General features: G+C 44.3%; 2 long non-coding RNA genes across 2 annotated transcripts in view; one reads left to right on the top strand and one right to left on the bottom strand.

Moving 5' to 3' along the window:
- LOC139547637 (uncharacterized) overlaps positions 1–16,256 on the bottom strand; it is a 30,289-nt gene extending 14,033 nt beyond the window's left edge. The window contains exon 1 of the long non-coding RNA XR_011669567.1: positions 16,141–16,256. This is a non-coding gene — a long non-coding RNA (uncharacterized lncRNA). The remainder of the gene's footprint in view (positions 1–16,140) is intronic.
- A 436-nt stretch (positions 16,257–16,692) lies between these two features.
- On the top strand, positions 16,693–20,390 carry LOC139547638 (uncharacterized). Its single transcript, XR_011669568.1, has 2 exons — positions 16,693–17,106; positions 17,222–20,390. It is a non-coding gene; the product is annotated as an uncharacterized lncRNA (long non-coding RNA).
- Positions 20,391–23,786: the final 3,396 nt, after the last annotated feature.

Raw genomic sequence — 23,786 nt, 5'->3', positions numbered from 1 at the left:
GCGCCGTTGGGCAGACGGGCAGTTCAGGCGCCGTTGGGCAGACGGCAGACTCTGGCCGGCTGAGACGCACTGTAGGCCTGGTGCGTGGTGCCGGAACTGGAGGTACCGGGCTAAGGACACGCACCTTCAGGCTAGTGCGGGGAGAAGGAACAGGGCATGCTGGACCCTGGGGACGCACATTAGGCCTAGTGCGTGGTGCCGGAACTGGTGGTACCGGGCTGAGGACACGCATCTCAGGGCTAGTGCGGGGAGCAGCAACAGGACGCACAGGACTCTGGGGACACACAGGAGGCTTGGTGCGTGGTGTTGGCACTGGTGGTAAAGGACTGGAGACACGCACCATAGAGCTAGTGCGTGGAGGAGGCACAGGGCTCTGAAGACGCACAGGAAGCCTGGTGCGTGGTGTAGGCACTGGTGGTACTGGGCTGGAGCGGGGAGGTGGCGCCGGAAATACCGGACCGTGCAGGCGTACTGGCTCCCTTGAGCACTGAGCCTGTCCAACCTTACCTGGTTGTATGCTCCCCGGGCTATGTAGGCGAACCGGGGACACCATACGTAAGGCTGGTGCCATGTAAGCCGGCCCGAGGAGACGCACTGGTGGCCAGATACGTTGGGCCGGCTTCATGACATCCGGCTCAACGCTCAATTTAGCCCGGCCGATACGTGGAGCTGGAATGTACCGAACCGGGCTATGCACGCGTACAGGAGACACCATGCGCTCTACTGCGTAACACGGTGTCTGCCCGTACTTTCGCTCTCCACGGTAAGTACAGGGAGTAGGCGCAGGTCTCCTATCTGACTTCGCCACACTCCCTTTAAGGCCCCCCCCAAGAAATTTTTGGGTTGTACTCACGGGCTTCCAGCCTTGCTTCCGTGCTGCCTCCTCATATCGCCTCCTCTCGGCTTTAGCTGCCTCCAGCTCTTCACGAGGGAGGCGATATTCTCCCGGTTGTACCCAAGGTCCCTTACCATCCAGTATCTCCTCCCATGTCCATGAATCCTGTGTAGGTGGGTCCTGTTGCCGCTTGACACGCCGCTTGGTCCTAGATTGGTGGGTAATTCTGTCACGATCGTCTTGCTGTGAGAGAGAGGACCAAGGCGCAGCGTGTGCAAAATACATCTTCTTTATTTTAAGAAGAGAGAAAAAACAAACAAGAAACGAACAACTAATCACGAACTAACAAAATAACAAAACTGACGACCGTGAAGCTAATAATACAGATAGTGCTGACACAAACACTACACATAGACAATTACCCACAAAACAGCTAAAGCCCATGGCTGCCTTAAATATGGCTCCCAATCAGAGACAACAATAACCAGCTGTCTCTGATTGAGAACCAATTCAGGCAACCATAGACTTTCCTAGACATCTATACTAAACACTAACCCATCTACTCTACTTAACCCCCTAAACCATACAACACCCTAGACAATACAAAAACACACAAAGACAACCCACCCCAACTCACGCCCTGACCAACTAAATAAATAAAAGAAAAAGGAACAATAGGTCAGGAACGTGACACACAGGCACATACACATGCATACACGCACACATGATAACATATACGCACATGGATATTGTGTTGTAGATATGTGGTAGTGGCCTGAGGGCACACACTTAGTATAGTGTGAAATCTGTTGTGAAATGTATTGTAATGTTTTAAAAATTTTTGATAACTGCCTTAATTTTACTGGACCCCAGATAGAGTGGCTGCTGCCTTAGCAACTGACTTCTATTTTATACCCTGACTACACCGCTCGCGTTGCAAAATAATGTTAGAAATCTATATTATTCAATTATTGCACCCACACTGCTCGCACGCGCCAACGAGTGTCTGTGTTGCCAAGGGCTAAAATAGAAGTCAGTTCTATTTGTGACGCAGATAGCGCTGCAAGTCCTGCCTCTCCCATCTCCTCATTGGTTTATAGAAGCAGGTACCCACGTGCCATCTCCTCATTGGTTATACCCATGTGGGTGACTGAAAGACGAACAAGGTCGGTGGCGGTAATGCACCTAATTTATGAAAGTTGCCAATCACAATATTAAGTCCAGAGAAGAAAAAACCTGGAAGGAGGAGAGATGACTAGAAATGATTCGGTTGACCGTTTTATGTGTGGATTAATTGTTGGAGTAGAGGACCTTGTGCATTTCAGGTAAAATAACAACTCAATGTTTATATCCCAGGACAAATTAGCTAGCAACAGCAAGCTAGCTAAATAGGACAAATTAGCTAGCAAGTGCAAGCTAGCTAGCTAAATTGCAATAAATGTTTAATGCTTTTCGACCGGTCCCCAAATGAATGTAATTGGTTCAGAGTTTGTTTTGATATTTTAACCTGCGTGTCGTGATCGTGTTTGGTGTGTGGGGACAAAATACATTTATGCACGATGGCGCACGTGCGCAGCCGTTTTGGGTTCCGTGTTAGCCCTTGGCAACACAGGTGCTCGTTGGCACGCGCGTGCAATAATTTAATAATATAGATTTCTACATTTATTTTGCAACGCTCCTGCACCCGACGCGAGCTGTGTAGTCAGGGTATTAGCAGCAGCTATTGGAGATCCTTAATGAATATAAATACAAAAGTATTTAATAAGTACCACAATTACAGTAAAGCTAAACCTAAGCAAGAAGTTACAGAGTTATGATGTACCCAATGCATTTTATAACCCAGCTCCCCTCCCACCCTCCCTTCTCTCATTTATTCTCTCCTTCACCACCTTCTTTTTGACGTCTCCTCAGAATGGGGTTCTTCAGTCGTCCAACGGTCATTTGCATTCACGTCATCGGAGGCAACACAGAGGCAATCGTGTTGTTCTGTGAGAATGAGAGGAGGACTCCCAGCTGTGCTGCTGCCTGCTCCGCTCCTCGGCTGCATCCCAAATGGCAGCCTATTCCATATAAAGTGCACTCATTTTGTGTGTGTGCGCATGTGCGTGCGCCGTGTGTATGCGCATGTGTGCACTCTCATTCTGGTCTAAGCAGTACCAAATCACCCTGACAAACTCATACAGAAACAAAGTAATAGCTTTCTTTATAGTTTGTTCTCTGAAAGGAAACACATTGAGCTTACTTACCATGTACCACTCACTTCCAGTGGTTCTGGTCTGCATGTGGTGTAACTGAATCCATGTCCGACTGTCTCTCTGGATGTGTCCAAAATGGCACCCTATTCCCACCGTACGGGCGCTGGTCAAAAGTAGTGCACTAAATAGGGAATAGGTCTCTCTGTCAAAGGAACTACGACTCTTTTGTTTCCTGATGGTTAGGGGAGAGTAGGTTAAGTTAAGCCAAAGCGGTAAATTGAGCCACCCTTGTTTCTAGGAAACATACACAAAATGTAAAATTTGAGCAAATATTTAGGAAGAGTCATCATTTCATGGAGTCTGTGAAGGAAGAAACCACATGGAAAAAGTGGTAAGCAAGTTACATATGTGGGATCTTAATTTGATCACCCTGTTGCAGGATAACTTTTCTGAAATGCAGGAAATGTAAAACTCAAAAAAGGCTTATGAAGTTTGAAATTTCCAGTTTGAAATTTCAGATTAGATTTTGCCTTATGAAAAATACACTAAACAAAAATATAAACGCAACTGTTGGTCCCATGTATCATGAGCTGATATTTTCCATACGCTTAAAAAGCTTATTTCTCTCAAATTTTGTGCTCAAATTTCTTTACATCCCTGTTAGTGAGCATTTCTCATTTGCCAAGATAATCCATCCACCTGACAGGTCTGGCATATTAAGAAGCTGATTAAACAGCATGATCATTACACAGGTGCACCTTGTGCTCGGGACAATAAAAGGTCACTAACATGCAGTTTTGTCACACAACACAATGCCACAGATGTCTCAAGTTTTGAGGGGGCGTGCAATTGGCATGCTGAGTGCAGGAATGTCCACCAAAGCTGTTGCCAGAGAATTTAATGTTAATATCTCTACCATAAGCCGCCTCCAACGCCATTTTTGAGAATTTAGCAGTATGTTCAGCCGGCCTCACAACAGCAGACCATGTGTAACCACGTCAGCCCAGGACCTCCACATCCGACTTCTTCACCTGTGGGATTGTCTAAGACCAGCCACCCAGACAGCTGAGGACACTGTTGGTTTGCACAACTGAAAAAACGTCTCAGGGAAGCTCATCTGTGTGCTAGTCATCCTCACCAGGGTCTTGACCTGAATGCAGTTCGGCCACTGGCATGCTAGAGAAGTGTGCTCTTCACGGATTAATCCCAGTTTCAACTGTACCGGGCAGATGGTGTTGTGTGGGCAGTGGTGGAAAAAGTACCAATGTTCATACTTGAGTAATAGAAAGTTACTCAAGTAAAAGTGAAAGTCACCCAGTAAAATACTACTCGAGTAAAAGTAAAAAAAAAAAAAAAGAAATATACTTAAGTATATTTTAGTTATTCAATTTAATTTTGATACTTAAGTATCAAAGATAAAGTATAAATAATTTCCAATTCCTTATATTAACCAACGCAGACGGCAACATTTTCTTGTTTTTAAAATGTATGTATAGCCTGGGGCACACTCCAACACTCAGAAAAAAGCCATTGCTTGAAGAAAAAAAGAAGCAAACATGTTTGGTGTTCATCAAAAGGCATGTGGGAGACTCCCCAAACATATGGAAAAAGGTACTCTGGCCAGATGAGACAAATGTTGCTTTTTGGCCATCAAGGAAAACGCTATGTCTGGTGCAAATCCAACACCTCTCATTACCCCGAGAACAACATCCCCACAGTGAAGCATGGTGGTGGCAGCATCATGCTGTGGGTATGTTTTTCATCGGCAGGGACTGGGAAACTGGTCAGAATTGAAGGAATGATGGATGGCGTTAAATAAAGGGAAATACTTGAGGGAAACCTGTTTCAGTCTTCCAGAGATTTAAGACTGGGACGGAGGTTCACCATCCAGCAGGACAATGACCCTAAGCATACTGCTAAAGCAACACTCGAGTAGCTTAAGGGGAAACATTTAAATGTCTTGGAATGGCCTAGTCAAAGCCCAGACCTCAATCCAATTGAGAATCTGTGGTATGACTTAAAGATTGCTGTACACTAGCGGATCCCATCCAACTTGAACGAGCTGGAGCAGTTTTGCCTTGAAGAATGGGCAAAAATCCCAGTGGCTAGATGTGCCAAGCTTATAGAGACATACCCCAAGAGACTTGCAGCTTTAATTTCTGCAAAAGGTTGCTCTACAAAGTATTGACTTTGGGGGAGGGTGAATAGTTATGCACGCTCAAGTTCTGTTCTTTTATCTTAATTCCTGTTTGTTTCACAATTTAAAAAAAATTGCATCTTCAAAGTGGTAGGCATATTGTGTAAATCAAATGATACAAACACCCCCAAAAATATATTTTCATTCCAGGTTGTAAGGCAACAAAATAGGAAAAATGCCAAGGGGGTGAATACTTTCGCAAGCCACTGTATAAGCTTCCGTATGAGGTCCTAGCATGAAAATACATTATTGTAGCTGTGTGGGCTAATGTAGTTAAAATGTTTGCCTTGGGGTAAGTTGAGCCAATGCCTAATTGAGCAAATTGAATTGTTTTCTTCCCAGGCATAATTCAACGCATTACTACTGATTGGTAGTAGGCAAGTAGGCATAAGAAAGTTAGTGTACTTGTATGAGTCTGGCAAAGAGAGTCTGGCAAAGAGGCTAGTACTTTTACACATGGAAAGTATTGTATAAGTTGAAAAATGTTGTGATGTATAAAATCTATCAGCTGATTGTTGATTCGGACACTTTTCCTTCTTTGCTGTGTTTGTCCCTCAGACAGTTTGTCAGACAATGAGGTTTTCCAGAAATCGTGGTTGGAGAATTCCTACTTATTCCCTCCTGATTTCAGTAATATTCCAACAGGGATTTCTTATAAGGGCACAAGGCGAGACCCAGATGCAGACACAGGAGGCAGATAGTTTGAGTCTTAGATATTTATCAATAATCCTGTAATGATTGGGCTGACCCTTGACCTCTGGCTTTATATAGTTGGGACATCAGTACAACGTAATAGAACATCATAAGAACATAATAGCAACGCCCATACAATGACCCTAATTACACCCACCTGACAACACAGCCTCTGATTAGATGATTGGATGGATCTAGCTACTCGCGTTCATTGCTGGGTTTTGTTTTGACCAAACATGGCCAATCAATTTATTTATCCTATAGGCTAATTGCTATAATTCCATTATCTTGATTGTATTTTTGACTGTACACAAATGCTGAAGTAAATAAGAGAAGAATAGGGAGAGCTTCTGAACATTGCCTGGTGATGAACAGCTCTTTTGCTAGCATGGTCCCAGATCTGTTTATGGTCTTGTCTACTCCATTGCTGTCATTGTCTAGACAAACTTATACTGAACAAAAATACTAACGCAACATGCAACAATTTCAATGGTTTTACTGAGTTACAGTTCAGATAAGGAAATCAGTCAATTGAAATAAATTGAATCTGGATCTCACATGACTTGGAATACAGATATGCATCTGTTGGTCACAGATACTGTACCTTAAAAAAAAAGGTAGGGGTGTGGATCCGAAAACTAGTCAGTATCTGGTGTGACCACCATTTGCCTCATATAGAGTGACACATCTCCTTCGCATAGAGTTGATCAGGCTTTTGATTGTGGCCTATGGAATTTTATCCCACTCCTCTTCAATGGCTGTGCGAAGTTGCTGGATATTGTCAGGAACTGGAACACGCTGTTGTATATGTCAATCCAGAGCATCCCAAACGTGGTCAATGGTAGAACATGAGTATGTAGGCCATGGAAAAACTGGGACATTTTCAGCCTCCAGGAATTATGTACAGATCCTTGCGACATGGGGCCGTACATTTTCATTCTGAAACATGAGATGATGGCGGTGGGTGAATGGCACGACAATGGTCCTCAGGATGTCGTCACGGTATCTCTGTGCATTCAAATTGCCATCAATTAAATGCAATTCTGTTCTTTGTCGGTAGCTTATGCCTGCCCATACCATAACCCCACCGCCACCATGGGGGCACTCTGTTCACTATGTTGACATCAGCAAACCGCTCTCCCACACGACGCCATACACGTGGTCTGTGGTTGTGAGACTGCCTCCTACGTCTAAAACGACGTTGGAGGCGGCTTATGATAGAGAAATTAACATTTACTTATCTGGCAACAGCTCTGGTGGACATTCCTGCAGTCAGCATGCCAATTGCACACTCCCTTAAAACTTGAGACATCTGTGGCATTGTGTTGTGTAACAAAACTGCACATTTTAGAGTGGCCTTTTATTGTACCCAGCACAAAGTAATGATCATGCTGTTTAATCAACTTCTTGATATGCCAGACCTGTCAGGTGGATGGATTATCTTGGCAAAGGAGAAATGCTCACTAACAAGGATGTCAACAAATTTGTGTACAACATTTGAGAGAAATAAGATTTTTGTGCATATGGAAAATTTCTGGGATCTTTTATTTCAGCCTCATGAAACATGGGACCAACACTTTACATGTTGTGTTTATATTTTCGTTCAGTGTAGTTTATCAAACATTGTCAAGCCAAACAAGGAGTTTGCTTATCATAAAAAGACTGGCACTCAAGCTATGCTTTTGCCTCTTTTTTGTGGTAATGTTTGTTTACAGTAAATAATGACTCTGGAAGAATTTGTAGTGACACACAGTCATGGTTTGGCCATCCGACGTCACGACAACAATAACACCTCGGGTAGTGTTGATTGCTGGTGTCGTGAAAATGGGAATTGGGCAGAGAAAAGAGAGCAGGCCTGTATCCCAAATGGCAACCTATTCCCTTTACAGTGTACTACTTTGGACGTGGGCCCATAGGGCTCTGCAGTCAATGCATGCAACAATAACAAAAATAGTCCTAATTCCATATTCTAAAAAGTACACACACACACACACACACAAACACACACACACAAACATTTCTGTGTCAATATGTCATGCTTTTACCAGATTGTTCAGTACAATTCTGTATTTGTCCTCGTCATAATTTTCTCAATTTAGTTCCTTGGTCAAGATTGCCTTCATGGGCGGATTGGCCATCTGACAATTCAGGCAAATGCCAGAAGGACCATATTTTATTGCGGTGGGGTGGGCTGGTCGAAATTGACCCCAAAAAATAATAACAATATATATTTTTTAATGGACATGGCCGGTGGCCAATGTGCCTGTTTTTTATGCCTTTTGCACTATTTCTCATAATCATCTATATTGAGCATTTGGCTGACCAATGGGCAACGGCCAGCCCCCCTACCGAGATGGGCCAGCCCGGTTTTCTGATTGGCTGAGGTGGTGCAAATTCACATTCAAAGTCAAACACACATCATCAAAGAGAGTGAGACCCGCTCCGACTCTCTGTCAGTCACTTAGTCAAAACAGAAAAACGGAAAGGTGGTGCCAAAAAAGTTAGAGACCAAAACAAGGGCTCTTGAGGCCGACGTTGCTAAATGTGTGAACAGATATTACGACGTATTTGCTAAAAGTTCTGGTTCTACTGGTCCAAGTGCTGGGTCTGTGTCTGTAAGAAATGACTATATCAGCTGCTATGGGGCAGTCGAGGCGGGAAAAAAACAGAAATACACACTCACGCTGACACAGCTCATGTAGCCTACTGCTGCCAGTTACGATTTTTTTTTTCTTCTGTATATTGGAATTAGGGGAGGGGGATTCAGGGGGCTCATTTAGACACCAGGCTACTTGCAATATAGCCTAACGAGTCGTTAGTTCGGCTTTTATAACACATAGGTAAGGTAATAGCCATCTACTAGACATTTATACAGTGCTTTTTACTAAACACAAGTCATCATGTATTACAATAAAGGTCATTTCGGGGACTGTCTGTGTATTTTAATTGTTTTATCAATGTTTATTAGCTTCTGAATCTGTCTCTTCAGCCCAGCGAGTTGGTTTATGAGCTGTAGTAACTCTGGTGTCGGATTACATTACATAGCCACCAGCACTGAAGGCTGAAAGTCCTGCCTATCTCCCGCTTATTTCATTCACCAAAAGGCCCATCACTTCTTGGCAGAAAGATACACATACACGCAAGGCACTGTCAAACGAACGAAGCACAACACTGGAAATCTATCCGCATCCACATAAATTTCTCCCGCCAATGTTCTTTGACAAACACAGAAGGTTGCGTGTTGAATTCAATTGAAGAAAACAGAGAGAGAGGGAACGCGAGATGGTGCCAGTTCCTTAATGTAGCCATTGGCTGTATTATACAGCCAAAACATTAAGGAACTGGGAGTCTCTCTTTCTCCTCTCTCTGTTTTCTTCAATTGAATTATATGTAGCCTACTATTTAAACACTTAGCTAAGTGGGCAGGGGGAAACACTTGACAAGCACTTATTTGAAATACGTAGTTAGGCAGTTGTAAGGTATCATAAAATCCAATGGTTATTCATTCACAACTAGGATGGGTAACACCTTATTTTAAGGGTCCATAATAAACCATTTATTAGGCATTTATAGATTGTGTGTTGACCATTTATTAATCATTACTCCCACTGCTGTTGCGGTGAACGTATTACCGCCACATCGGCAGTCATGAAGGCAGTCAAATTCCATGTGACCGTTTAGTCACGGTAATTAGGCTTCTCCAAGCTTTGATGCTGCTGATAGTCGTTAGTAGCCTACCAAACTTGCTAACTGGTAATCAGCACTCTATCATCCCTCTAATCACACTGACATCAATGCAAATGTCATCGAAAATCTAATCAAACACTTCACGAGAGCCCATGAGCTCATGTTGCGCAACATTTCTATAGGCTATGCAAATGGGGGGAAAACAGAGTGATGGCTGCTAATAAAAAGAGGAGGATCCCATCAGCTTTCTATAGGCTAGGCCTACTATATTTATTTTAAACTTTCCTAATATTAAGCACATCGCTTATCTTTACAACAGGAGTATAGCCTACCTGGCTGGCATGAAAATAAACCACGGGGAAAAGCGTCCTCTATTCGCTATTTATGTGGATAGATGACATGTATTTTTTCCCCGCTGCCCGTGTTCAATACAGGTGCATGATAATGGTCCATTCTAAATCAAATCAAATGTCATACATATATTATTCAGTATATGTAAAGACAAGATTAAATCAAGAATAGTCTGATGGGTGACAATATTATCCTATCACGTATGAATTATGTATTATCACATGTGAATTATGCCCAGCATAAGAAACAATGTTTGTTTTTTTGCGACTTTTTAAAATCATAGTTGCACAGCCCATAGGCCTATGTGTTCTAATAACTAAAGTGGCCAAATAACTTCTTAAAATTAAGCACATTAATCCAATTTACAAGGGGTGTAGAGCCTAACTGGCATATATAAGCAGCGCATGAGTTTCAAATTTGGGGAAGATAATTTTCACCATAAAAATGCACCTTCCATAATAAAACCATTACATGCATAATTGCATTTGCAGTCACTTTTGATAATGGTGTTTTCTGCTAATGGAACGTTCACGCTTATAGCCTACTACCACGTGCGCATTGCTGAGCTTATAATGTGAAGAAATAGCCTGATAGTTTATCAACGTTTTAAGCTAAACGTTCTGATCTGTTGCATCAGCCACATTGCATAAAAAACGTGTTTTGATGCTAGTGGTTGTATTAAAACCTCTTATATGTGAAGTCCCCATATTTGTGGACCGTATTAGATTTGTTTTCTTCAATTCAGTCTGGCATGAGAATGGTAGCACCTATCTGCAAAAGCAGGGTGTCTGCGGAAAGCTGAGTATATTGGCTATTGATTGGTGCCTTCAAATCTTTCGTGTGATTTACTACCATATATGGCCATACGAATGTATAAGAGAAGGCCGCGCTGATGACCTCATTTCAAGATGGCTGCTACCTACATTCCGGTTAGCGTTGTGAAGCATAAACTAAATAAACATGGAATACGTTGATACACCCCGAAAGCCAGGACTCATGAGGATACAGTTGAAGTCGGAAGTTTACATACACTTAGGTTGGAGTCAATCAAACTAGTTTTTCAACCACTCCACAAATAATTTTTTGTTAACAAACTATAGGTTTTGCAAGTCGGTTAGGACATCTACTTTGTGCATGACACAAGTCATTTTTCCAACAATTGTTTACAGACAGATTATCTCACTTATAATTCACTGTATCACAATTCCAGTGGGTCAGAAGTTGACATACACTAAGTTGACTGTGCCTTTAAACAGCTTGGAAAATTCTAGAAAATGATGTCATGGCTTTAGAAGCTTCTGATAGGCTAATTGACATAATTTGAGTCAATTGGAGGTGTACCTGTGGATGTATTTCAAGGCCTACCTTCAAACTTTGCTTGACAAAGTTAAATCATCCAAGACCTCAGAAAATAAATTGTAGGCCTCCACAAGTCTGGTTCATCCTTGGGAGCAATTTCCAAACGACTCAAGGTGCTACATTAATCTGTACAAACAATAGTATGCAAGTATAAACACCATGGGACCACGCAGCCGTTATACCACTCAGGAAGGAGACGCGTTCTGTCTCCTAGAGATGAATGTACTTTGGTGCGAAAAGTGCAAATCAATCCCAGAACAACAGCAAAGGACCTTGTGAAGATGCTGGAGGAAACGGGTACAAAAGTATCTATATCCACAGTAAAACGAGTCCTATATCAACATAACCTGAAGGGCAACTCAGCAAGGGAGAAGCCACTGCTCCAAAACCGGCATAAAAAAACAGACTACGGCCATAATGACCATCGTTTTGTTTGGAGGAAAAAGGGGGAGGCTTGCAAGTCGAAGAACACCATCGCAACCGTGAAGCACGGGTGTGGCAGCATCATGGTGTGGGGGTGCTTTGCTGCAGGAGGGACTGGTGCACCTCACAAAATAGATGGCATCATGAGGGGGTACAATTATGTGGATATATTGAAGCAACATCTCAAGACCTCAGTCAGGAAGTTAAAGCTTGGTCACAAATGGGTCTTCCAAATGGACAATGACACCAAGCATACTACCAAAGTTGTGGAAAAATGTCTTAAGGACAAAAAAGTCAAGGTATTGGAGTGGCCATCACAAAGCCCTGACCTCAATCCTATAGAAAATTTGTGGGCAGAACTGAAAAAGTGTGTGAGAGCAAGGAGGCCTACAAACCTGACTCAGTTACACCAGCTCTGTCAGGAGGAATGGTCCAAAATTCACCCAACTTATTGTGCGAAGCTTGTGGAAGGCTACCCAAAACGTGTGACCCAAGTTAAACAATTTAAAGGCAATGTGAACAAATACTAATTGAGTGTATGTAAACTTCTGACCCACTGGGAATGTGATGAAAGAAATAAAAGCTGAAATAAATAATTCTCTCTCCTATTATTCAGACATTTCACATTCTTAAAATAAGGTGTTGATCCTAACTGACCTAAGACAGGGAATGTTTACTAGGATTAAATGTCAGGAATTGTGAAAAACTGAGTTTAAATGTATTTGCCTAAGGTGTATGTAAACTTCCGACTTCAACTGTATATATATATTTTTCATTATTCCATTCTCTCATTGAAGTGATAATCAAGTTACATTAGGCCTACACTGTCTTGGTGTTTGTCAATATAGTTTACCACCAAACTATTTTACAATGCATGTTGTAGTAGTTATTACCTTTACCTTAAACATAGTCATACTTTCAGTTATTCACACTTAGTGTGCATCACTTTGCCCTGCATAGAAGCTTCCTGTGCTGCTCGCTGGAAAAACAAAGTTGTAGGGTGTATTACAGGCTGCCCTATCACAAATGCCCCTAGTCATGGCTTAAAATTGTCTATATTTAACATTTGTACAAATTCCAATCACATTTCTTAAAGCTGTTTTAACCAGAAAATTGGTGTCCAGTTTTATCATCTGATTACAGTGCCTTCAGAAAGTATTCATACCCCTTTGACTTATTCCACAGTTTGTTGTTTTACAACCTGATTTTAAAATTGATTATTATATTTTTCTCACCCATCTACACACAATACGCCATAATGACAAAGTGACAAATGACAAAGTGACAAAAGCACATTTATTGAAACACCCCTGAGTCAATACGTCAGAATCCCTTTTGGCAGCGATTACAGCTGTGATTCTTTCTGGGTAAGTCTCTAAGAGCGTTGCACACCTGGATTGTTTATTCTTCAAGCTCTGTCAAGTTGGTGCTTGATTATTGTTGGACAGCCATTTTCAAGTCTTGCCATAGATTTTCAAGCAAATTCAAGTCCAAACTGTAACTAGCTCACTCAAGAACATTGAATGTCGTCTTGATAAGCAACTCCAGTGTATATTTGGCCTTGTGTTTTGTGTTCTTTGCCACATTTTTCCAGTTTTACTTTAGTGCCTAATGCATTTTTTCCCCAAAACATATTCTGGACAGACTTCCTTCTTTTCACTCTGTCATTTAGGTTAGTATTGTTGTGTAACTTCAATGTTGTTGATCCATCCTCAGTTTTCTCCTATCACAGCCATTCAATGTAACTGTTTTAAAGCCTCATGTTGAAATGATTGTGATTTCCTTCCTCTCCAGCAACTGAGTTAGGAAGGACGCATGTACCTTTGTAGTGACTAGGTGTATTGATACACCATCCAAAGTGTAATTAATAACTTCACCATGCTCAAAGGGATATTCAGTCTGCTTTTTGAATTTTACTTATCTACCAATAGGTGCCCTTCTTTGCGAGGGATTGGAAAACCTCACTGGTCTTTGTGGTTGAATCTGTGTTTGAAATTCACTGCTCGACTGATGGACCATACAGTTTCTTGTATGTGTGTGGTACAGAGATGAGGTAGTCATTCAAAAATCATGTTAAACACTCTGCGCACAGAGTCAGTCCATGCAAATTATTATGTGGCTTGTTAAACACATTTTTACTGCTGAACTTATTTAGACTTGCCATAAGAAAGGGGTTGAATACTTATTGACTCAAGACATTTCAGCTTTGCATTTTTTATTAATTTGTTAACATTTCTAAAAACATAATTCCACTTTGACATCATAGGGTATTGTGTGTAGGCCAGTGACACAAAGTTTCAATTTAATCAATTTTAAATTCTGGCTGTAACACAACAAAATGTGGAAAAAGTCAAGGGGTGTGAACACTTTCTGAAGGCACTGTATCTTTTAGGCTTATATGTAATAACCTAGCTCAGTTAAACTTTGTAATTTAACTCAGCATTGTTTAGGCTATCCTACCTCGTCTTCCTTCCTCCGAGATTTTTGTTGCATGGCAGAATTTTTTTCTCCACAATTTTGTGATATCCAATTGTGATCTTGTCTCATTGCTGCAACTCCCCAACTTCTTAACACCCGCTTGCTTAACCCGGATGTCACGACTTCCGCCGAAGTCGGTCCCTCTCCTTGTTCGGGCAGCGTTTCGGCGGTCGACGTCACCGGTCTTTTAGCCATCGTCGATCCACTTTTCATTTTCCATTTGTTTTGTCTTTGTTTTCTACACACCTGGTTTCTATTCCCCAATTACATGTTCATTATTTAACCCTCTGTTTCCCACACGGTAGTGTGCGTGGTTATTGATTGTTCATGGCGGTACTTGTCGGCTGGTTATGTTTGCCGGGTTATGTATTTACACCCGTTATTTTCGAGTGACCGGTATTTCTCCGCACTTTGAGTATTGTCTGTATACTGGTGCTGTCGTGGAATTAAATACCTTGTACACTCATTTCTGCTCTCCTGCGCCTGATTCACTGCACCAGTTAACCACCGCCTGACACTGGAAGCCAGCTGCACCAATGTGCTGGAGAAAACACCGTTCAGCCTGCAGGCGCCCGGCCCGCCACAAGGAGTCGCTAGAGCACGATGCGACGCTGGGCCAATTGTGCGCCGCCCTATGGGACTCCCGGTCACAGCCGGTTGTGACACAGCCTGGGATCGAACACGGGTCTGTAGTGACACCTCAAGCACTGCGATGCACTGCCTTAGACTGCTGCGCTACAAGGGAGGCTGAAATTGATTTTTTCAATTAAATATTGTTATGCTGAAAGATGCCAGCAAGTTTTAAAAAATGGATTGCTCCTTTACTGCTACCGTTTTACTCCGGATTGCACAATAATTGCTTTGGAGCGTTTGTGTGTCATCATCCCACTGGGTTTCGGTTTGATTATTTGATTTGTTATCAACAAAATTAATTCAATATACATTTTTGGCTGCAAATCCAATAGCCTAAGTTAAAATAACATGGAAACAGCTTCAACCAGCTTGTGTTGTTGCCAAAATTCTAGAGTCTTTGATACCATAGTGATAGTAAGATTAGAAACCCCCAATACTGACCTGTTGGTCTGTTTCAAGGAAAAATGTAGCCTACATTTAAAAAAACAGTGCTCTCACCTGTTAATGGCTGGGACCATGCAATTAAAGGTCTGTGCACTTTACTCGCATTGTAAAACGAACAACTGGATGAGAAAATAACAATTCTTTCACCTTTTCAAAGTTAAAGCTGCTGAGCTATTCAAGCGCTTGATCTGCCACAAACTCTTTAGGGTACCAGCCAAATAGAAGGCCGTTTGACAATTATGATATCATGAATGATGGGCATTTCTTATTGTGACGTTTGTTGGCTGTCAGTCCTGAGGTAACTTTCACTTTTTAGACTATTAATGAATGTGAGTGATAACCATGTATTTTTGTTTCATGTTTATTATCGCAATGGGACGCAACATCACAGAGACAACCAATCTGACTTGTTGTGAGCCATATCACATGAGCATGTGTCTACTTTTCTGTGCACATGCTGCAGTGTGTAAACGTGTAATGTTTCGTTTGGTCCCGATGGCTGCAGTCTCTCTGGTAACAGATAACTAAAACCTGATGTCATCCGACCTAAGCCAATCAAAACCTATAGTAGCCTAATAGAACCCTCTTGTCCATTTATGACACATTTTTATTGATGCGTTTTATACAATAGAGAGCAACAACAATGTGTCTGCCGGTTGTTTTGCCACCCTAGATTCATCTTTGCTAGATCTAATTAATATTTTAGATGTCGTGGGTGGTGGGGAGGAGATACACAGCATTTGCCCCGGAGGACAATTGTAATCTGCCTCATTATCAGATTCACACAATGGCCTAGCCTACGTTTGATTCAAGACAACTTTATTAGATGTTATTATATAGCTTACCTCCTTTGCTGAAATGTTCAGAACAAGGATTTCCTCTCCTTGTCCATTGTCCATTCCGCAGCATGCTTTTCCTGAAATACGACACTGCGCGCCACTTAATAAAAACAATGCTTGTGTCCCATTGGCTGATCACCCGAGCCCTTCTAGCTGTATAAGTGATGAAAGGCGACATAATCTTCTTTGAACATGATCTAGACGGAGATTGAGAGACGCAGACAGAGACTGGCAGAGAGCTAGAACAGGCAGCATGTTAAAACCGCAACAAAACGAGCTCCTCTTGCTCGAGTCGTGGTTGTATGGGAAGCCGTGGTTCTGGCAGCAGAATTCCAGCGCCATGGAAGCAGCCGGAGCCTCGCTGAGGTGGTCATGGAGATAGCAACGAAATCAAGAAGCTTGATATGGAGAACAGTGTGCTACAGGGGGAAATCAGTCAGCCGGTGATTGGGACTGAGCCAGGTGAACCTAATCCATATTCACCAGCAGGACAGCCCAGGACCGGGGCTGACTACAATCCATCCCACATAAACCTAAGACGGAATGCGTCCGCACTCGAGCGGCAGTATGGGTAAAGTCGCACTATCAACTGCAGTTGTCGTTTTAAATGGAAAGATAAAGCACAATGTTTTATGTATAAACATTGTTTAAAGCTAGGCCTGGTTTGAACAAAATAATCTGATCAATTTGTTTTATTGATCTCACCGAGAACATTGTAATGACCAGCCGGAGGTACTCAATCGCCTCCAACAAGCCACGTGTGATCAGGAAGAGCGAGACCGAAGAGAGTGTGTCGAAAGATGAAGAGGTTGCGAAGGGAAGCAACTCAAGTTGGGGTCGAGTTCACGAGGAAGTTCGACAGAAGGGCCACATCCATCTTCGGGAATTCCACACGAGACGAGACAAGATCAGCACCACTGCAAAGAAGTTAACCAACAGGTTCTTTCTCCAAGAATATGTACACAAAAACAGGTGAGTGTCCCAGTGGGCCTTCTCATCCAACCTCACCAGAATTTTTAGATAACCTAATTTAAAGCAACATGTAGCATTTTGCTTATGGTTGCTATTAATTCCCCTCGTTTTGCAGGGCCAAAGTAAAGACGGTAACATTTCTTCTGCCTGTGGATAACATCTACACCAACCGACCAGTTCTGGCCAACCATCTGACAGATCTGGATGCGATTGCGGAGACGGATTCGTGAGGTGAAGATAGATGGCGAGAGATGGACCCTTTGGCGGAACAATATCTATTCTATAGCCCATAAATATGTGAAGAGCAGGGAGGTAGGCCTACAGAAATAGGCCTATCCCACAAGCAGTATCTAGGGCAGAGTGTCAGCTACAGTTTTGTAGGTCAGCCAGATCTGATGTTCCTGACCACCTCCAGAGGTAGTCAGGGATGCATTGTGTCTGGATGTCTTACCAGCGGAGAAGGATTTGGACAGTAAAACATATTAAATCATCATTATCCCTCCCTCTAAAATCATTGACAGGTGGCACCATTGACTTATCAATATGTGTCTTTAAGAAATATTATTTTGAAATAATATCTGTTAAATAATTTGCATACCGGGAAGGACCAGGAAATCTGGTCACAAGGCGGACACAGTAGACGGAATTTACATTTACATTACATTTAAGTCATTTAGCAGACGCTCTTATCCAGAGCGACTTACAAGTTGGTGCATTCACCTTATGATGTCCAGTACACACAGTACACACAGTACACAGAGACACATTCTAATATGTGTATTTTATCATGTGTAGATGCAACGGGTAAAATGTGGGCACAATCACAATGAGAACAAGCTCAGGATAACGGACGTATGTGTTAGCACCAGGTATAAACTGGGCTACAGTGACTGGTCTGGGTAGTATTTCAACAGTTCAGAGGACCACACAGAAACTGGTCTGGATGTGTTTGTTCCTCTGAATGGAAGGAGGAGCCTCAGCCTCTATGGAAGTGGGACTCTGGTACAAGGTTGCTCTGGTCAGGTGGTGGTCTGGGTTGAGGAGACCTCCCTCCTCTGACTTGTTGTCACTATCGAGACCGCCGTAGCTCTCTGAGTCCTGAGGTGTCCTATGAAACACACGAACCTCCTAAGAGTCACCACTGCAGGCTGAGTGGGAGGCAATGGAGGTAACGAAGAGGAGAAACGTAAAAGAAATGGAGGAGCAGTCTTTTACCTATGACTTAAAGATCATCTTAGAACAATATGAAGAATACAAGAGATTAAGAATATAAGATTTAATTCAAATGTAAATATTCAAGAATATCATGAAATAAAAAGAAAGAAAGAATGATATAAGAAAAGAAAGAAGAAGAAGAAGAGGAGGAGGAGGCACCTGTGAGGCTCGGCTCTCAGTTGTGGCTGGGGGTCAGTGAGCTGGACTGAGGGCAGCGGGTAGGTCAGACCGTCTCTATACTCCATGGGCACTGCGGGGTTCCTGTCTTCACTCTGCACCCTCTGGATGGCTGTGGGATTAGGTTACAACAAAGAGGTCTAGCATTAGAGTGAGGCATTAGGAATCTACCACAGTGGTGATTGTGGCTAAATGCGCCGTAAATATCAGGGAACAGAAAACCTGTTGAGATAATGCATTTGAGGCTGAGCTACCCAAAGAATTAGACAAATAAGGTGCAACAAGGTGAGACGCACATCTAAGACATTTCCTCAGCTGTACTGTGTATTTATAAAGGTGTGTATTTTCAAAGAGAGTAGTTGAGAGGTAGACAGACAGACAGACAGCATGAAGCCCTTGTCTTTCAGAACCCTGGAGGGAGAAGACATATGAACACAAAGCCTTATACATATGAACACCCTTTTCCTTCTATTGTGCACTATGTTTGACCAGAGTCCTATGGGCTCAACCAACAAAGCACTCAATTAATAAATCAATCAACCAACCAAGCAACTAACATACCAACCAACCATCAATTTACTGTAAAGCACTTTGTGACAACAGTTGATGTAAAAATGGCTTTATAAATACAATTGCTTGCTTGCTTCTTGATTGATTTCATTTCCTGCAGTTCAGTGACATGAGCTGAGGTCTTACAGGTAAACACTAGGGCTGAGGTGGATCTTGTTGGGGAGGCCGTGGCTCTCCATGCGAGACGCTGTGCTTACTGTCTCCGAAAACAGGCAGTACCGAGGCATCTTCTCCTCCACCACACCATCTAGAACCGACCCGTTGTGTACACCCACCCGGATCTACAGCAGAGAGGTATTGGTTGTTTCTTAAATATATTTTGTGGGATATTTTTACTTTATCGAGACAGAAATAGGTGTAAATGATCCCTGAGTAGTGGAAGGATTCGTATCAACGCTAGGGGGTGACATTTATGTGCTGCTGGCAGCTTCGTTACCCACTAGACCAGCCTCTGACACAGAGAGAGGTATTGTATTGTGATGAACTAGCAGGAGAACTGGGAAAGATCATCTCAAAAAGAAAGACAAGGGCAGGGAAACACAACCCTTTGGATTTGGATCAATGGAACAATGCTGTTACAAAAATATAGGGTAGAATCAATCCAGCATCCAACACACCAGCCATCTGTGGGTCTCACCTGGATAAGCTCCCCTGTGATGGGGTTGATGACCTCCCTAGCTGCTATGACCATGCCCAGGGCGAAGTTGGCCACCCTTTCAGAATGGCCGGACAATGGGATGGGCACACCACCTACCCCCATGTAGGCCTATGGTCTCCACCTGATGCACACACAACCACAGGCAGATTGATATTGGTCAGATAAGTACTGGAATGGCTATTCCAGGCTGCCTGGTCAAGATGAATGAATAGATGGTTATGTAGAATAATTCACAAGATTAAATTATGAATGATAAATAATAATGTTTAGCCTATCTGACAAATGTAATATTTTGTTACCTTGTAAACGGTGTGTACTGTGGTGAGCCTGTCACGCCCTGACCATAGTTTGCTTTGTTTGTTTCTCTGTTTTGTTTGGTCAGCGTGTGATCTGAGTGGGCATTCTATGTTGTATGTCTGGTTTGTCTATTTCTATGTGTTTGGCTGATATGGTTCTCAATCAGAGGCAGGTGTTAGTCGTTGTCTCTGATTGGGAACCATATTTAGGTAGCCTGTTTTGTATTGTGGGGTGTGGGTGATTGTTCCTGTTCGTGTGTTCCTGTGTTTAGTGTTCACTATTTCGGGACTGTTGCATCTTCGTTTATTTTGTCAGTTTATTGTTTTTGTTCTGTATTGAAAGTATTCTAATAAATATGAATACTCACCACGCTGCGTATTGGTGCGATATCTCCTACTCCTCCTCAGACGAGGAGGACGAAGAAGACAGCCGTTACAGAATCACCCACCACCAAAGGACCAAGCAGCATGGTAACGGGCAGCAGCAGCGATCGCAGGACTCCTGGACCTGGGAGGAGATTCTGGATGGCAAGGGACCCTGGGCACAGGCTGGAGAGTACCGCCGCCCCAAGGCTAAGCTGGAGGCAGCGAAAGCGGAGAGGCGGTGGTATGAGGAGGCTGTACGAAAGCGCGGCTGGAAGCCAGAGAGGCAGCCCCAAAAATGTATTGGGGGGGGCACACGGGGTGTGTAGCTAAGTCAGGTAGGAGACCTGAGCCAACTCCCGGTGCTTACCGTGGAGAGAGATGGTCCGGGCAGGCACCGTGTTATGCGGAGATACGCACGGTGTCTCCAGTACGTGTGCATAGCCCGGTGCGGTACATAGCAGCGCCTCGTATTGGCCGGGCTAGAGTGGGCATCGAGCCAGGTGCCATGGAGCAGGCTCTACGCATCTGGTCTCCAGTGCGTCTCCTCGGGCCGGTGTACATGGCACCAGCCCTACTCATAGTGTCTCCAGTACGTGTGCATAGCCCAGTGCGGCCTATTCCACCTCGCCGCACTGGCATGGCTACGGTGAGCATTCAGCCAGGTAGGGTTGGGCAGGCTCGGTGCTCGAGACCTGTAGTGCGCCTCCACGGTCCGGTCTATCCGGTGCCTTCTCCACACACCAGCCCTCCTGTGGCAGCCCCACGCACCAGCTCTCCTGTGGCAGCCCCACGCACCAGTCCTCCGGTGGCGGCACCACGTATCAGGCCTCCAGTTCCTGCTCCCCGCACTCGCCCAGAGGTGCGTGTCCCCAGCCCGGTACCACCAGTTCCGGCACCACGCACCAGGCCTACAGTGCGCCTCCAGGGTCCAGTATGCCCTGTTCCTGCTCCCCGCACTCGCCCAGAGGTGCGTGTCCCCAGCACGGTACCACCAGTTCCGGCACCACGCACCAGGCCTACAGTGCGCCTCAGCAGGCCTGAGCCGCCCGTCTGTCCAGCGCCGCCAGAGCCGCCCGCCAGTCCGGAGCCGCCAGAGCCGCCCGCCAGTCCGGAGCCGCCAAAGCCGCCCGCCAGTCCGGAGCCGCCAGAGCCGCCCGCCAGTCCGGAGCTGCCCCTCAGTCCGGAGCTGCCCCTCAGTCCGAAGCTGCCCCTCAGTCCGGAGCTGCCCCTCAGTCCAGAGGCCCTCCTCAGTCCAGTGGGGCCCTTTATTAGGGTTCCCAGTCCAAGGTCGGCGGCAAGGGTCGCCGCTCCAGAGAGGTTACTGAAGCGGACAATGACTATGGTGGAGTGGGGTCCACGTCCCGCTCCAGAACCGCCACCGCGGACAGATGCCCACCCAGACCCTCCCCTATAGGTTTAGGTTTTGCGGCCGGAGTCCGCACCTTGGGGGGGGGGTACTGTCACGCCCTGATCATAGTTTGCTTTGTTTGTTTCTCTGTTTTGTTTGGTCAGGGTGTGATCTGAGTGGGCATTCTATGTTGTATGTCTGGTTTGTCTATTTCTATGTGTTTGGCCTGATATGGTTCTCAGTCAGAGGAAGATGTTAGTCGTTGTCTCTGATTGGGAACCATATGTAGGTAGCCTGTTTTGTATTGTGGGGTGTGGGGGATTGTTCCTGTTCGTGTGTTCCTGTGTTTAGTGTTCACTATTTCGGGACTGTTGCGTCTTCGTTTATTTTGTCAGTTTATTGTTTTTGTTCTGTATTGAAAGTATTCTAATAAATATGAATACTCACCACGCTGCGTATTGGTCCGATATCTCCTACTCCTCCTCAGGTGAGGAGGACGAAGAAGACAGCCGTTACAGAGCCGGTCGAACTTGAGGTACATGGAGTTGAGCATGTTGACGATCTGGATGGGCTCACACTCTGAGCAGATGTTGGTGAAGGTGACCACATCACTGAAGAGGATGGTGTACTCCTTTAGAGCAAATATAACCACAACCACCACCGACCACATGGCCATTTCCATAAATATCGCACTGTCTGAGTCCTTATCCAATGACGAGAACAATAGTGAAAACAAGTTATTCTGCTTAATCCTTTTTCACATCAAGTTGGCCTGTTGATTCATATCAATTCATTTTGCGTGTGTGTGTGTGCGCACATATGCATGTATGTGTGCTGTTTATGCACAAGAGTTGTGTGTGTGCGTTGTGCATGCGTGTTCTGTCTGTCTGTGTCTATCTGTGTATGTCTCTCTGTCTGTCTCAGTGGTGCAGCTGTAGAACTTTTTGAGCATCTGGTGACCCATGCCAAATATTTTCAGTCTCCTGAGGGGGAATAGGCATCTTGGTGTGGTGTGTTTGGACCGTGATAGTATCATGTTTCAGGAGAAGACCCAGATGTCGAAGTAACAAAAGTGTATTACTAGAAGGCAAAACGACAGGTCAAGGGCAGGCAGAGATCAGTAATCCAGATCAGAGTCCATAAGGTACAGAACGGCAGGCAGTCTCGGGGTCAGGGCAGGCAGAGGTCAATAATCCAGGGTGATGTGACATGGTACGGAACGGCAGGCAGGGTCAGAGCAGGCAGAATGGTAGAAAACAGGAACTAGAAAAAGACAGAAGCAAGGGGGAAAACGCTGATAGACTTGCCGAACAAAACGAACTGGCAACAGACAAACAGAGAACACAAGTATAAATACACTGGGGATAATGGGGAAGATGTGTGACACCTGGAGGGGGGTGGAGACAAGCACAAAAACAGGTGAAACAAATCAGGGTGTGACAGATAGTTTGTTGATGATGTGGACACCAAGGAACTTGAAGCTCTCGACCCGCTCCACTACAGCCCCATCGATGTGAATGGGAGCGTGTTCGTCCCTCCTTTTCATGTAGTCCACGTTCAGTTCCTTTGTCTTGCTCACGTTGAGGGAGATGTTGTAGGCCTGGCACCACACTGCCAGGTCTCTGACCTCCTTCCTATAGGCAGTCTCATCATTGTCGGTGATCAGGCTTACCACTGTTGTATCATCAGCAAACTTAATGATGGTGTTGGAGTCATGCTTGGCCAGGCAGTTGTGGGTGAACAGGGAGTACAAGAGGGGACTAAGCACACAGCATGGCACATGTGTTGTTGCCTCCCCTTACCACCTGGGGGTCGGCCTGTCAGTAAGTCCAGGATCCAGTTGCAGAGGGAGGTGTTTAGTCCCAGGGTCCTTAGCTTAGTGATGAGCTTTGTGGGCACTCCTTAAGTCCAGGTGGGAAAGGGCGGTCTGTTGGGGGTGGTATACAAATTGGAGTGGGTCTAATGTTTTCGGGATGATGGTGATTTGAGCCATGACCAGCCTTTCAAAGCACTTCATGGCTACAGACGTGAGTGCCACGGGACAGTAGTA

This window comes from Salvelinus alpinus, chromosome 21, assembly GCF_045679555.1.
Source record: "Salvelinus alpinus chromosome 21, SLU_Salpinus.1, whole genome shotgun sequence".
NCBI lineage: Eukaryota > Metazoa > Chordata > Actinopteri > Salmoniformes > Salmonidae > Salvelinus > Salvelinus alpinus.
Note: the sequence above shows the minus strand (reverse complement) of the source record. Positions and strands in the feature narration are given on the sequence as shown.